This window comes from Daphnia pulicaria, chromosome 8 (assembly GCF_021234035.1).
Source record: "Daphnia pulicaria isolate SC F1-1A chromosome 8, SC_F0-13Bv2, whole genome shotgun sequence".
NCBI lineage: Eukaryota > Metazoa > Arthropoda > Branchiopoda > Diplostraca > Daphniidae > Daphnia > Daphnia pulicaria.
In genome coordinates this window covers 5754353-5771381 of record NC_060920.1, presented here as the reverse complement: position 1 = coordinate 5771381, position 17029 = coordinate 5754353, and the positions used below count along the sequence as shown (strand labels likewise).

General features: G+C 36.3%; 2 long non-coding RNA genes across 2 annotated transcripts; both read right to left on the bottom strand.

The window, feature by feature from the left end:
• Positions 1-526: 526 nt before the first annotated feature.
• LOC124311819 lies at positions 527-17020 on the bottom strand. Its single transcript, XR_006910239.1, has 3 exons — positions 16932-17020; positions 11352-11353; positions 527-540 (listed from the first exon to the last, which is right to left on the bottom strand). It is a non-coding gene; the product is annotated as an uncharacterized LOC124311819 (long non-coding RNA).
• LOC124311818 lies at positions 15201-16732 on the bottom strand. The gene is made up of 4 exons (XR_006910238.1): positions 16528-16732; positions 16237-16466; positions 15834-16175; positions 15201-15770 (listed from the first exon to the last, which is right to left on the bottom strand). It is a non-coding gene; the product is annotated as an uncharacterized LOC124311818 (long non-coding RNA).
• Positions 17021-17029: the final 9 nt, after the last annotated feature.

Genomic DNA, 17029 nt, shown 5'->3' with positions numbered 1-17029 from the left:
TTATTGTTACACTTTCATTCTACTCATTGCAACTTTTCAAAAAGCTTCTTTCCATAACCAGTGGCCGTAATGAACTCGAACCCCCAACAGCTGGAGATTCTTACCCATGGCTTTTCCCTCCATTGTCATCATACTAGCCCATTAAGCTCACGGTCGTTTGAACGTCGCGGTGTGATTGAACTACTTTTTCTCTTCAAATAACATTCATTTTACTACATTATGTTTATTGTTAGGCCTGGATTCGCATCCATCTTGCTTTTTTGACACAGTGCATCAGAAATTAGAAGGAGTTGTAAGATTTGAAAATCAATCGAAAATCACTCCAATCCACTCCAAGTTACTCCAGTAAATCCGGTTTAGTAGAATTTCCAATGTTGAATGTTAATTTACAAAAATTTCTTTCACTGTTTTTTGAGGTACTGATGGTCTACAAGCCGTTTTAAACACAAACCAACAAGAGCTGGAGTTATCACAACTATGGCCGGGACTTCGAATGGCTCTTAAAGAAATTCGTCAAATTCATCACTGGTATTAACCATTCTATGACCAAATTTCCTTACAATTTAAAGTAAAATTGGAAAAATTTTAAAGAAAATACCACAAAATTATATTTAGATTTGAAAATACTGCTTTGGAAGTTATGTCTTTATTTATTGGTTGAATAAAAACCACTCAGAAAGATTATCGGACGGTTTCGTACAGACTAGTAGGTTAGTCACATTTGGCACTATCTACTACCATTTGGGCATCTTGATAAATGAGCACCATCCAGCAAAAAAAGAAGGAAAAGACGGAGAACGTAACGACAGGTCTCCTTCAGTTATATTCAAATATGACAAATGGCATGGTTCTTTTTTTTGATTCTTTGAAAATTCAATATGAATAATTTATTACACATTTTTTCATTAAAAAAAATGCCATCTAATAAGTTTCTTAGATGTACTTTCTGCTGTCCGGGAATGTGTCATGGACAGCTGGATTGTATCTGTCCGTTTAATGCTAGATTCTTCAGCTTCTACCAGTAGTGTCTGTTGGTTGCTGGCATCGACATTTTTCCGGTACTGATCGCCACGTTAAAGTATATAGAGTACTATTATGGTAATATAAACTGATAAGCATGCTGCTGCTTTGAAATTGAAACTGTCAGTCACCAACCAGATGAGAACGAGATCGTCGGATTAGGCTTTATTACAGTGAATGCCTATAACCAATGTGCCTATATAACAGTGCAATAGAATACATCCATTAATTTAAAAAAAAATGGAATGCTGAGATTTTATGTGGTCTAATTAAAAAAAAACAATCGGTTCACCGTAATAAAATCACTTTTTCCTAAATGAATGATGATTGTTTACACGGCGTTTGTGGAAAAACAATTGCTGATATTTGAGGAACTTGATGGCAAGTCACACAGTTTATTAAAAATGTGTCATTTTCCTCAATACAAGTTTTATTTTGTGTTGAAAGTTTGCATAAAATTCCAATTATTTCATATTTTTACGTCAAGATGACAATCTTCCTGGAAAATATCGAATTTCTACTAAATAATCGAGTTCGTGTTTCATATGTTACTCTGGAATCACGACAGGTGAATGGAATATTCCAGAATTACATAAATGGCATATAATGTAAAAATTGAACATGGACTATAAGAGAAGATGTATTTTGCCAACAACTGGTATCTAATTTAACAAAATATTTGTGTAAAATGAATTATTAAAGGAAGAAGTTGAATCGACGGTGTAAACAAATAAAGAATCCTTGATAATTTAACTTGACAAATAACAGCGTAATCACTTCAAATTACTATAGGGGGAGGGGGTTCAACGTTTTGATACGTAGTTAATCGAAAAAAATGAAAAAATAATAAATTTATAAAAAGAGATTAAAAAATAAATAATTATAAAAAACGCGTTCATTTCATCTCATTTGGCTATGCTGCCGCTGTTTATCATTTTTCCCCTCTGGTGTACAGTCTGAGGGTAATTGTTTAAGTTTATTTTTTAAAGTGCCTGAGAAGATAAACAAAATGTTTCAATTTCTATACAAAATCCAAAGAAAAACTTGAATGTTTATCAACAATTATGCCAAGCTTTATCTGAACCTCATGATTATTAAACCAGTCTACAATGTCAAGAACAATTTAACAAAAAGTTCAATGAATTAACAAATATGATGGAATGAATTAACAATTAAAGTGAGTGAAAATCATTCAGTGGAAGCTGAAAAGTATTTTAAAGAATTAAAAGCTGCCATTACTGTTAAACTTCATTCTTTAGGCAGCATTGTTAATATGTTCGCCAAAGCTTTTGCAAAAGTTTCATTAGCGTTAGTCCAGTCTACTGTTTTATCTAGTGTGTCAGAACACGTAAACTTAATTGAATTCCTGTCAGGTTCATCTAAATTTGTTGAACCATCATCACGTGAATCAGAAAAAGAAGCTATTCTATATTTTTAAAATACAATTGCAACCCATCGGCTAGTAAAAATGAAAAAACTCCTGCGCAAGATGCAAAAAAAAATTAAACTAAGTCATTCTAACTATTACTAGTACTATTGTCACATCAGCGAGTTGGTAGGATTGTTTAAGCGTCGTGATGCAGACATGTTGCTTTCTGATTAAGAAATTGTTTTCAGAAAGAAAAAAAGCGAGAAGACTGAGCTGGAAAGCAAGAGGGAATGCAAAATCGCCAAAAAATCAGAAAAAGATTTGTAAAAATCTGGCTGTTGTTCTGAAATATGCCACTTCCGAATTCAAATCGAAATTGAAACTTCGGAATGAATTTGGCAAACCAAAAATTGAAACCCTTCAACCGTACTTTTTGGAGGCTATCGTTAATATTGCGATGCAATTCCGCTCAAGAAAAGAGAGGATTAATGCGATTTATCGTTGCATCTTGACAATTGACTTAATTTTGACTTGACTGAACACGACTTAACTGCCCAACTTAACAGAGACAGTTTTGAATTCACTCGAAGTTCAGTTTAACTCGATTAAAACCAAGGCCAAGCAATAGCTCTGAAGGATTGTGGCATGTTAAGACAGTTCCAGTGCAACTTATACGAGGCCAAAATGATAAACAAAAAAGTCATCCTGATTAACGTTTTTGCAAGGCTACAATCTAAAGCAGCTCATCGCCTCGCTTCTTGGGCCTTCCAAAGTGATTTTCCTTTCTCAATATGACAAGTCAAGGTATTTTTCACCTAGTATCAATAAGACTGTGGTATCATCATATTTTTAAATATTTATATTTTAAGCTATGTAGACTTGCTATTTGAATTGTTGCAGCAAATAAGCAAGCCCCGACTCTCAGGCACCTAGAGTACCAAATTCATCTTCCAGATTATGATTGAGTGGGGGCATAAGGGCACAAACTCATCCCTTTAATGTATGTTAATTTTTAATGTTAGTGCGAATTGTCTTAGAAAACCGGATGCTATCGGCTATTCTCGACCGACATATATTGCCATTCTCTCTTGGAAACATAGCTCTTCGACAGCGAAGGCCCATTGAATGGATTTAAAAAAATTATTTGAATTCCTGAGTTCGATGCGCTAACCAGAACAGAGAATTCGGTGAAACCCATCTTGATTTTAACCGGTATGAATAATATAAACCAATTATCAATCTATCTTTTTTAAAGTATTTTATATTATTGAATTATAATTGTATTTTATGTAGTTGATGGAGGGCCAGACGAGAATCCGCGCTATCAGACGGTAATCGAGACTGCTATTCATTACTTTCTTCGAAACTAATGCGCCTGGTCGGAATTCGTTAAATCGCATAGAAAGAAGAATGGCACCTTTGAGTCGCAAGTTGAACGGATTGATTTTGAAGCCTTATCTTTATGTCAGTCATTTAGATGGTTCTGGAAAAACTGTCGATGCTGATCTTGAAAAAGTCAACTTCAAACATGTCGGTACTCTTGCTGAGATTTGGAATTCTGTAGTGATTGATGGCCATCCATTAGTAGCAGACTATATTGACCCTATTCACTCCGAGCTTGGTGAATCGCAACTGAATGTTGCTGATCAAAATTGGTTCGCTGAAAATGTAAGAAGTAGTCAATACTTTCTTCAAATTGTTAAGTGCAATGACATGATATGTTGTGCAGCCCCAAGAAGCTCGGAGTTTCTATTATTACTTCTTGATTTATGCCTGGCACAGTTCTTTGTGTGAAACGGCAGAAAGTGGTTTAAGGGCTGCATAGAGATCTGATTTTGAAAAACACTGTTTTCCTTCTCTATTCTTGTCACTGAATCTTAACAGAGAGTTTTTAGTAATAATTCTCTGTTTTGAAAAAGGGGTTTACTTTGGTGACGTAGTACGCGTGAGTTTTACATTACGTATGAATTATACGTATTTCAATACGTCAGTAAAATATCGTTGACGTTCGCATCAATGGTTATTACCACAATCAACTCGAGTCCTCAAAGCATTTCCTTACGATCTGTATAACCCGTTAGTTCAATCTCAGTTGTCGGAACGCATATTTAATCATTGCTTGTTGTATTTCGCATTAGTGGTTATGCTTTAAAACCACATGAGCATCCACAAAAAAGATCGGTATGCTGTCCCAATTGAAACCCAAACTCGAATAAGACCAATTCCTGTAGCAGCCAACCGTCAACGAGAAATGATGATTGATTGCTAACAGTGAAAATGGGCCAGAAGACGTCGAATGGATTGAGGAAGACGAACTTGATCTTTCTTATCCAATTCCTGGATTTCCAGTCTTCGAAAACGAAACTGTATATCCCTAAGTTAAGTTTAAAAGTTGATTCTCTGCTGTTGACTGAAAATTTGTTCGCTTGTTTTTTGCCAGTATTATATCATCTAAAATTAAATAACAAAGAATATTCGTGTGTTTTTTAATACAAATATTGAGTTTTAAAGGTTTAATTTTTAGAGGGTAGGGGGGGGGTTGTAAACTACTACGTAGCATTAGGGGAAGGGGTCAGAATAGTACTTCAATCTACTACAGGGCAGCGTTGCCGTGATCGAACTCTTTTTATGATCGATTAGTGCGATCAAACTCAAAATTGTTGATTGAACTCGAACTCAATTTTGCAATCAACATTTCTTGGTGCACGCCATCTACTGATAGTAAATGCAATAATTAGCAAAGTCGTTCTGGTTATACTGTTAAGAGTGTCAACGTTTTTTTTTCTTCAAAAGTTCTCACTGTCAATGCTCAGACATTAGTTTCATTACTGTGTTTCATGATTAATTTGCATAGTTAAGTGAAGCAGAATTTCAAGAAATGTCGGAGACTTCCGATCATGAAGAATTTGATAATGAGAATTCAGATCCAAATACGAATTTATCACACCACAATGCTAGGTAAATTAGGGTTCTCATCTAAAGATTTAATTGATTGTATATGTGATTGAAGTAATGTTTAGATATATGAAGGAAAACTGCAACTCCATAAATATTTACATGTCAGTAACACAATAAATTTTCGCAATAACCTATACAGAAGCATGATCTTACTCGGAGCTTGGGCATTGGTAACTTTGGGAAACTGCTGCAAAAAATTTGGATAATTCAACACCATCCCTGTTTCAGTAAATAGAGGTTGCAAAAAAGAAGACCTTGATAGTTGGGTGTTGGTAATTAATTCATATTACGTAGACTATTGTATTTTTATAATTTTAAACTATTGCATATTTCTTTCTTTGAGTTCGATCAAACTAAAAAAAAATATTGAACGGCAAGACTGCTACAGGGAAAGGGAGGGGGTCAAAATTCAGTATAAACTCTACTACGTAGTATGTGAACGTTATCGACAATCTGCATTGGTTTTCTCTACTTATTTTTTTATCGTAAAAATGAATTATATGATTGACGTGGATAGGGGATAACTGATGAATATAAGTCAGGGTATAAGTAAGATAGAAAAGCAAGCTTATCAGCTCGCCGCGAAGGGATAATCGTAAGCCAGTTGAAAACTGTCTTAAATGAAAATTTCAGGGCCTATTTTTAAGTCGGACTTATTCACAATTCACACTTTTCTTCACAGACTTTTTGGTCTTAAAACGGGATTTTTTCGTAACACACATAAAGTTCAATCATTGAATTTAAAAATAACCATCTTTTAGTTAAATAACTACAAAACATAAATGCAAATCTGCTTGTTGCGTCATGGTTGGGACATCAAAGATTGCGTCATCACGGAGATGCTATGGACATCTGGTGGTTTTTAATCATGTTTGCCATCAATAACGAATATATTTCAATAAAAAATATTCGACAAGAAAGAATTAATTGTAAACTTAACACGTTATTTTAAACTTAACACGTTAAGTAAATGACAAGCACGTTAAGTACGGAAAGTGGAATTTAAACCTAAGGTAAAAAAGTTGTAGTCGCCACCTCAAGATGTCACCAGTCGTTAAACAATTATTTTAACAGTTTTTCATTAATTACGGGAGAACTAATTAAGTAAATAAAATTATTTTTGTTCTGGTCGCACCGCATATTTTTTGTGTAATTTTTAAGACCAAAAAGTTCGAAATCTGTCGTGAAACACCCGAGTTATGGAGCGGGACATACATACATACAAAGTGACATGGCTTTTTTTTTCTGCGTATGCGATTATTAGCTTCGCCCTTCGGGCTCGAAATAAGTAATAAAAGTATAAGTATCTACAGAACGAACCGCACGACCTCTGGTGGGAAAATACCTGATGACGCAGTAACACAATACCAATGGATCAAGCAGGGATTGTGGAGTAGGAGTTAAAAATCCTCCAGTGATGATGTACCTGATGTCCACTTGATAAATGATCAAACTGTCAATGAAATAGAAGATAAGCTAGTTAACCAATCTCAATCAGATGATGAAGTTGGTAGACTCTTGTTTTAGCATTTTTTTAAACTAAACTTTTCGATAATAAGTAATACAAGAAAGATAAAATTCTTAAAAATATCCAGGTTTCACATTTATAATGTTCGTATAGAGGTAAGAGGAGCCGAATAAGTAACTTCTGAATCAATACAGATGACTTCAATGGTACTTTTTTTTGCTTAATTTGAGTTAGGGTTTTATGACACGAGGCCAATGATGTTTTACGAGCACACAACAGAGCACATCATAATTTAGCATGCGGAATTCCAAAGGAGGAGGACTTTCAAATTGAGATTTTAGTGATCTAAAGTACAATTTCATATCTGGGAGCAGGTTGCTGTGTTCACGAGTAATTCCCCTGAAGTAGAGATAGGGTCCTTATAAACCCAGAGTGGAAGCGTTAAATGTGTGTTACGTTGATTGACAGCTTGTCTGTAGCCATCTTCATTTTGCATTCAAATCAATAAACATCTTAGAAATGCTCTTAACAGTAGTAGCCTAATAATCAATGAAGGGAACTTTAACTTACCAGCTAAGATTTGTTAACCTTTGGATTCCCTTGGTGAATGTGAAATTCTAAGGCTCTTCTACCCAAAAATTAAACAACAAAATTTGTCCTGCACTCTTGTTGGAGAAAGAATTGCGGTAAGCAACCTAAACTTGCATTAATGCTTTGACCATGCATAAGATTTTCTCCCCGAGAAGCTTATTCCTCTTTTGCTGTCTACACAAACTCTGAAGTCTCCTAAATAAAAACAGGCATTAGTTGTTTGAAGGTATCGAAAGATGATTTCATGTAGAAAGTTTTAAAAAATACAACAACAATGAAATGGCTGTTGATACAAAAAAATTCAAATGTTACCGTTGCTCTGTCATTAAATACAAAAATACCAAACCGAGTAAAAAGAACCCATGCTAGACAAGAAAGGCTGTTGAAAAGTTCTCAGATCGCTTATTATTGAACTTTTTTTAATAAATTCTTGGGAGCAATACCGAAAAGGTCAAAGGATTTTAATGTAGCTTACAGAATCGTCAGAAAAACGTTCTTCTTTGATGGAATGATTCCATGGGAAATCATCTCCCATAATTTTTTTACGGTAAATTGCACGTGTTCATTACTTCCCTTATACATTATTAATAATAACCTTACATTAGCAACTCCCACTCCTGGTTGCTGGATGGAACGGGCGAAAGGAAAGTTTGGAAGCCATAATTGACATAATGCCCAGAAGACCCAGAGTCAGAGCAAAACAAGCAAGTATCGTAACAAGGGAAATAACCAAAAGAAGACATAACGCTTCCGTTGACATCATCGAAAACCAAATAACTTGGGCTAGGCAGCCACATTGGGCTCGTCATTCTCTTCACTTCTCCACAGTTCAAAATTAATTATTAAATTCATTTCATAAACATTTTCATGCATTAAATCATTCGTCATTATTTCACTTCTTATAATGCATGATCACATGTAACGTTTGGAAAAAAAACTGCGAATAATTGTACCTGTAAATTTTTATTTTAATATTAACCACACACAGTAAACATCACTATATCGATATGACTTAACAAATAACACATAATTTTGTCAATAGAAAATATCTTAGTACCAAATAAACTCTTCTGGTCTTAATTCCAATGGAAGAACTGATATACATGTGGCAGGCCAGCGATACCATCAAGTGAGGAACCAATCTTAATCAAAAGGTGCCAACTCCTTAAAGACGGTTAGATCAGCCCATACTGGGACCTTCACTTTGCCAGTCCTAGAACCAAACATCAACATTAGAATACTCGGAAGCAAAGTTTGATTAAAGACTTGATACCTCACTGGGATTCCATTGGAATTCCATCCTTTCATATTCCCAAATGAGTTTCTTCCCGATCTGGCACCCTTTACGCCAAGTCACATGCCGAATTTTTTATCCAGTAAGATCCCGACGCATAATATAACTTGAACAAACGCATCAACCAGCATCAGATCAATTCCTTTGTTCACGAGAAGTTCAAAGCGTTTGTCAACAAACCCTTCCTGGTGCAATTGATGGATGAACATTGTTATCGTGCTCTATTTGCTACCAGAAAATTGATACTCAACTACGGTCCATTACTTAGACCACTGGATTTTATTCAGCACTTAGATTTGAATGAACCTCCAGCCCTTACTTTAAATGTTTTGTTAATGCAGTTTAAGATTTATCGAATTAACTCGCCGAGGTTTTCAGTGATTTCAGTTATGTTAAAAAACATTGTGTAATGTCATGTTAGAAAATACATATTGCGTTATATACAAAGACACGTATAGATAATTGGCAAAAGCAAGAACAAGTGTATAAATACCCAATGGTTAAAGGTAGAGCAAATAATTTACTCTTCTTGTCACTTTCAAATTGTGTAAGAGAATAGAGATCAGGAAAATGGCTGGCTGACAGCTAGAAGATTTTAGAAAGGGGACAAACGGCAAGAAGAAGGAGGTTGCTAAAATATCTTCACGATTTAGGCAACCAGATAGGATTAGGCAAACACACGTGTCAAAACATATTTGGGTTGCTAAAAATGTAATTTTAACAATCTTCCTCAAAACAAAAATATTTAGGAGATAGGCAAATATCTTTAACTCAAATGATTTTCCTCAAATTCGTGTGTGGTACGGCCAGCGGTTTGTGAAGATATTAGCAGGTTCGTCTTGAGTTGGTATGCACTTCACTTGGATCTTGCTTGCTGCTCACGAAAGAAATGGTATTTTACGTCGATTTGCTTTGTTTTTGATGGAATTCAGGGTTGCAAACAAGCCGAGGGGCACTCTGATTGTCACATAGGTAGGAATTTGAACTCTCTCAGTTTCCTGGATCTCGTTCAGAAGGCAGATAAGCCAAAAAGCCTCTTTGAATGACCTTGGCCTTGGAAAAGCGAATACAAATTCAGCTTCTGTGGTGAAAAGTGATGTGCAGGACTGTTGTCTGCTGGCCCTGGCGCATGACTTTGGCCCAACGTGAAGTAGAACAACGATTTTTAGTGTCACCAGAATAATCTGCATCAGAGTAGCCAACGGTAGAGTCTTTTCACTGTCGATGAAGAAAAGGCTAAAATTTGCGGTTTATGCTTAATAGTACAGTATGCGCTTATCCACACTCCAATGGGCAAGGCCGGGATTTTGGCAATATTTTTCAACTTTACCAACAGCATACGCTATGTACGGGTGAGACATTACCATGACATACAATAAGCCGCCGACTGTTTATCGATAATGAATGTTTTCCATTGCTGATTTTTCTTCTTGATTTTTTGGTTTAAATGATTCAAGACAAGGGTTTCGATCAGCTGGCTCTTTTTTAGGGGAATACTGGACCAAATTTAATTAAAGAATCAGCTTTGCCGTGAGATGGGGTTTAGATAAGTACGCAGCTGCCCTTATAAATACACCCAAGGATATGCTGTTTGATGTTCTAAACTGAACTTTTATAAAACTTTAAGAGGAACTCATTAAATTATAGTGTTCAACACACGTGGAGCTTGTTTCAATCCATGGAAGGATTTTCTAAGGTGACAGACTTCCTTTTCCCTTCCTTGTTTGATGAATCCTTCGGGATTATCCGTAAAGATCTCTTTGTTGAGAACTCCGTCGTCTTTGTGGAAGTCTGTTTTGATTTCCAACTGGATTATCTCCAGATCTAAGGCGGAAACGGTTGCGAGCCTGACTCTGAGTGCCTTATACTTCACGACAAGGGTAAATTTCTCGTGATAATCTATAGCATATTTCTGTGTGTGACCTTTGGCTACCAGACGGTCATTGTATCGCTCAGAAGTGTCTTCATGGGCCGGTTTGATCTGAAACTCGGTATTCATACTGTCGCGTCCAGGATAAAGAGGTGTCAATGCCCATGTCTCGTTTTTAATAAGGGAGTAATATCCCTCATGGATGGCTGATTCCAGATTGCAGTAGCTCCAGGATTGTTTCTTCCAAGCTGTAATGGAGGAGATACGGAAGTAGTATCAGTAAAGGGTCGTCAATAGTTTCCGTGTTTAAAGTTGACCTGTGTTTCTTTCTACCCACCGTATGATGAATTTTCGTCAAAGATGATGTTTGCCCTGCCTTCGATAATTTTCCTTGTAACTAAAACCACAGTCTGTTTGTTTTGAGCTGTTGCAATAGTCCAATGAGATCACTTTTTGTCCAATTTCTGTCGTTTTGTGTAAGGGACATGTCCAAACGTCCTTAAACTGAAATATCGAAAATGCGATATGTCCGGGTTCTTTCTGTACCAAGCTTCATTTGGCGTAGTGTCAATAGTGTTAGAAAGAGAACGATTCAGCACATTAACAAAAAAAAACTACTGCTTCACCCTGGATTTCCAGTGGAATCTTCTAAGCATGCATCAGACTTTTCCTCGTTTCCATTATAGTAATATTGTCAAGTTCAGAAACTCCGTTCTGTTGAAGGATGTAAGGAGCGCTTGTTTCGTGGTGGATTCCAAATTTGAAGTGCCATTCTTCAAACTCCTTAATACAGAATCTCTTCCGTTATCTGATCGAAGAAATTTTACTAGTCTTCCTGTTTCAGTTTTCAGTAGGGCTGCCAGTTGATGAATTTATCGGACACACGGTCACAAGAGCAAATAATGTAGTCTTCTTGTCATTTTTTAAGTGAGTAAGATAATAGAGATCAGGGAAATGGCTGACTGAAAGAAGACTTGGAAAAAAAGGGGACAGAAGGCAAGAAGAAGATTGCTAAACAAAACTTATATTGTTTAGAAATCCAGATAGGGTTCGGGCAACGGCAACCACACTTGTAAAAATATATTTTGGTTTGAGAAAACAGAGATTTTAACACTCAATTTATTTGCCGTCCATTGTTTGAAGGTTATTGGTGGAGTCTTGTATGTTCATCTCTTCTACCCATCAGATGACGTTAATCTCGTGGAGAAACTTGGGGTCGTCACGCTCATAATTTCCAGTTGTTTGATTCCTCGTCATGTGCTCTGAATGTGAAGCTGTGCTTAATCTCATTGATAAGTCTGATATTTCGAATGGAAAAATGGCTTCGTCTTTCTTGAGCTCTTCCGCAGTAAGAGGCCACACATTTCTACACTAAATTCTTATCTAATTTTTTTTATCGTCCACCTCTGTTTTCATATACCACATGCCGAAAGACAATAGCTGGATCCAAATGTCATCAAAAGGGGAGTGCGTATATCGAATCAACTGGGATAACGCAAATCATTCGTCATGTTAAAGTAAATGTGACTAAGAACGTCTTTGGTCGATTTCAGACCTTATACGCAGCGGATCCAAAAAGAAAACTTAAACCGAGAGCATCCACCAAACAGAGGTAGAAGAAGATACAGTCGAGTCCATTAACATTTGTGAGGGGTCCCTTAGTATTTACATGGGGACAATTTATGGTTGACTGACATACTTGGCGCAAAAAAAGTGGTTTAATTACTGGGGTAGGGTAGGGAATGGGAAATTAACGTAAAGTAAGGTTTCTTGGTTAAGGTTTCTTGTCAAGAACTCCAGCCAATGAAAAAATCCAATGTTTATATTAAAAGACCCCACCCCCGCATGTTAATGGACTGGACTATACAACACCACCACAAAAAACCAACTCAACTGTGCAGCGATCCCACATAGCACACTTCATCCGTCTGATGTCCGAATGAGAGCCGCATATCCGATTGACAGCCATGTCCCGTACGGGATGTTAAATGGATGTCCAATTGCTATACGTATTGGTTGTCCCTAGGATGAGTAAAAACAACATCCTATTGACATCCATAATACATCCAAGTATAGATATTTAATCACGTAAAGTAATTTTCTTTGAAGACGTTGAATTTTTACTTGTTTTTACAAAAAATATCAGCCGCAAAGGCGCGATTTTAAAAATTCCTTTAGGTAGAAAAATTGTTTTCGAAATTTTGTTTGCCTTCAGACATGATATGGATGAGAAGAAACTTTATTTTTTAAAATAAAGTTAAAAATAACATTAAATTTGCGTAATTGGGTTGTTTAAAATGAGTTCATAAACGAAATAAGTTTAACATACAAATTTCAGGCTATAAAGATATCACATCAGACACGTTAGTTTAACTGATTCCGTAAACAATACATTGTTGAAATTTAAAAAAGAATTATTCGGATTCTCATGAAAATGTGCCTTTATTGCGAACGAAGGCTGATTTCAAAGACTTATAAGAATACTCGTAAGAATATGTCCCAAGACTTATATAATATTTATATCTAGTAATGGCGTGACGGTAAAGCACTGGGATTCCACTCAATCGTTCCGGGTTTGAATCTCGTTAAAGTATAAACTTCTTTTTAAAAAAATTTCAAGTAAGAAATAGATATGCAATAAAGAAGGAAATATAAAAGAAATGTTAGAGGAAGAGATAGAGACAGGAAATAAATATTTATTTCTACGGAGTGGAACTTGGATGTCCGTTCTATGTCCGTGGGCGCCGATTTGGGTAGGTCTTCTAACGTTAAGCCGACCTCGGAACGCCCTCTTTCTGCGAATGTCTGACGACATCTGTCGAACATCCGTAGGACGGTCCTGTGTTACGTGGGGATAGTGATGCGCCAACCAAAATGAAGGAAAATCCCAGCAATGTAACCCCCCCCCCCCAATTGCACACGTCAGACAGTCAAAATTGAGTACCAGTCAATCCTCAACTTTTGGGTCTCATCTTTTCCGGTCACAAATTTTCATACTTTTAGAGAACGCAAATGTAAAAAAAACTATACCGGTACTGTCACATCTTTTCCGGCCCACAATAAAATGCTGTTTACCAAATACGGAGTAAATAAAAAAATGTTACAACACGGAAAATGGGAATTTATACAAAAATTTATTATGTAACAACCAACGGTTGTTAACATCGCTAAAAATAAGTATTTCCGGTTGCGATAGCGATACAAGTGTTTTTTTTATTGCCGACTATCGAACGATGAAGTTTCAAAAAAGTATCGGTGCGATAATCGCCGATTTCTACTGCATGTGAGTTGTTACTAACAACTCAATACTAACAAACAAAATTCAGAATAGAAATAAAATAAAATAATTCAATATACATTGGTTTAAGATCTTAATTAAATATTCAACAGGAATAAAAACTAGAATCACATGGTATACGACATGACATGATAAACCTCGCGTCGGTAGTTTGAACTTGGTCGTACTCAGATAAATTATTCTTAACTTATTTCGGTTACCAGCCAAACTTCATAAAAAAGCTACTTTTACTGAGACGAGATGTCGAGATACCTTATGTCATCGTCGTCAAGTCTTAAACAGTCGTCTCTTTAACGGTATTTCCGAAAATTTCAGTCGTTCAACGTTTGTGCTATTCTGAACGTGAAAATAAAATGAATTTACACAAAACATGTCCATCTACAAGAGACATATAGGCCTAAAGTGATCCTATGCCAAATCAAACACAAATGTATAAATCAAACACAAATGTATATATCAGAGACAAATCTATAAGTAGAATTTTAGTCGATTATAAGATTTTTGTTAAACTTAAATTCATGGGGCAGGGCAATCATTACATAACAGCATATATTGCTGATTTCCCACCAAGTAGAGTTTTTCTTTTTGTGTCTTCGTGTTTTTCATGGATTTAAGATTAGAATTATCCAGTCTTCAGAAAACTTTGACTGTGGGCCGGAAAAGATGTGGGCAAAACGGAGCTACTTTTCTTAACTTAATAAACAATTTTTGGGCCGTAAAAGTTGGGCCAGAAAAGTTGGGACTGAAAACGGCAGGGCCAGATTGACTACGTACCGTCAAAGCCAGGACGAATCCCTAAAAAGCAATGGCAGATCGATGAAGAAGTTTCTACGGAAATCACGACACATATGCAAAGCAATCCAAAGCAATCCACTAATTTAGAACTGCAAACCTAAGAAACTATCCCAAGCGAATGAAACTAAAAGATTAAACTGGAAAAGAAGGACTATCCAAAAGGATAAAAGCTCGTTTCTTTGCGAAAGGCTATCATCAAGTAAAAGGAATCAACTTTTAAGAATCATCTACCCTGCTGGCACGCTTACATCTCAACAACGTACCCCTGCTATCCATATTGGACGATTGGATATACATTTGGGACATCCATGGTACGTTGAATGTCTATCCTAATGTCACATCATTCTACGTAAACTTTTTACGTTTATAGGATATCCAAATTGACCAGATGTGGACGCGTTTGGAATTTTACCCTGGCCACATTTGGATGTAGATTATACACTGTTTGTCCATGTTTTGGACTATCCATTCTACATACCATTGAGCCGAAATATGTACAGCCGAAATACATTTAAATTAAATAAAGTTGGCAATGAATTAAATGTAAAACTCATTGTATTTTCCACTTACAAATACAGCGATAAGTGTAAGACAATTCAAGATTATTTTTTGTGTTGAGACGGGTTTGATGGAAACAAGGGAGGTAAATCAACACAAATGAAAAAAAACGAACAAAGAACAACAACAATCGTAGTGATTCAATATCTTTAACAGGTAGGCCGTCGAATTCCATCGTTGGCAATGCGATTGAAGATTGTCCTTTCTCAATCGTGATACTTATTATTACTTGTAAAGCTTTTGAAAGTTTCTCAATCCCTTGAGAAATTTGGGCTACGAACTTGAAAACTGACAATTCAAAAGATTCCTGCTCGGCGTTCTCTTCGAGACAGAGCTGAAACTGCATCAGGGGTGTTGCTTTGAAGATTTTGAGTCAATAAAGGAGTCTCTGGAACAGTGTTCACAACACGACCGATTTCAGTTAAGTATATCTGTTCTATGAAATCCTGGATTGTTGCTGATAACCATTGATGTGATAGTTCACACCAGAAGTTCCAGGCTGTGGAGAGTTCAAATAATCTGATGGGGCACTTGTAGAGTATTGGTCATCTGAAAAAGGTACAATAATTTAGTCACGATACGGAGAACTAATAAAATACAAGAAATAATTACTCTGAAAAGTTTCGTTTGATACTGCAGTGTGTGTTTGCTGCTGCATGGCACTATTGTGTGACCATGAATCAGAAGTTGGGTAGAGCTGCTGTTGAGAACGCGGTGGAGCGTGATAACTTTCACGATGACAACTACTTGATGGTTCTCCGTTGGATACATGGTCTAGAATAAAAGATTGCTGACGAGGTGGAGGCATTATTGCTGGCTGGTTCAACTGATTAACTAATCCAGCTGTTGGTTGCTGGCTGCTTCTTACATCATTGACAGTAAGAGGAACAGTAAAGACCTGTCTATCAGGTTCCGTAGAAGATTGTGGGGGTACATAACATGTGGCAGTTTTATCTAAATGAAACAAAAATACATTTAAGATTATACATGAAACATTTTGAGAGAATGCACATACTTTTTTCAGCACATAAGCCAGTAGAACATCATCGTCACAATCTTCCAAATAAGAATCACTATCTGAGTCTTCTGCTGATTCATCTGCGCTCAATTGTCTTGTAGGTTTCCTCTTTTTGCGTTTGGGTCTACCCTCCTAATTCACAGCAGCAGATGCCTCATGTTGAGAATCTGTAGTATCAATGTCAGAATTCATTCCTGCCAACTTGATTCTAGCTTCTGTGTAGGTATCTGAAATTTTAACGGATTCATTATTTCACATTGAGAAACTAAATGTATAGAGTTTAGTTACCAAACGTTGACTTGATGGTTGATGGATATGTTTTCCTATTTTTTCCAACGGAGGATCTTCTCAAGACATAGGGCAGGGAATTCTTGGTATTAGGGTAGTAGCAGATTCCATCTGACACCAAAATATCCGGTAAAACTGCCAATTGTACTTGTTTCACTTTCTTGTTCAGATTCACGACATCCACGTCTAAATTTACGATGTGAAACTTAGTGAGTTAGTAAGTGAGATAGGTATTGATAAATATACAAGAATACATACACGGCATATTCTATAATTACTTACACTACTTTGAGTTTGAGAATCCATCATTCGAAATATATAGTGCAATCAAGAATGGTATTAACTTGTTAAAGAATGTTTAACAAGTTGCCAGTGCCAGTGCCAGAATGTTAGTCAAGTTCAACCAGAATGTGGTATGTGTTGAAACAAAAAGCCAATCTAAAACAAGAAACCAACCACGCGACTACTTTTACTCGTCTGCTACCGGATGCTGGGCAGGGCG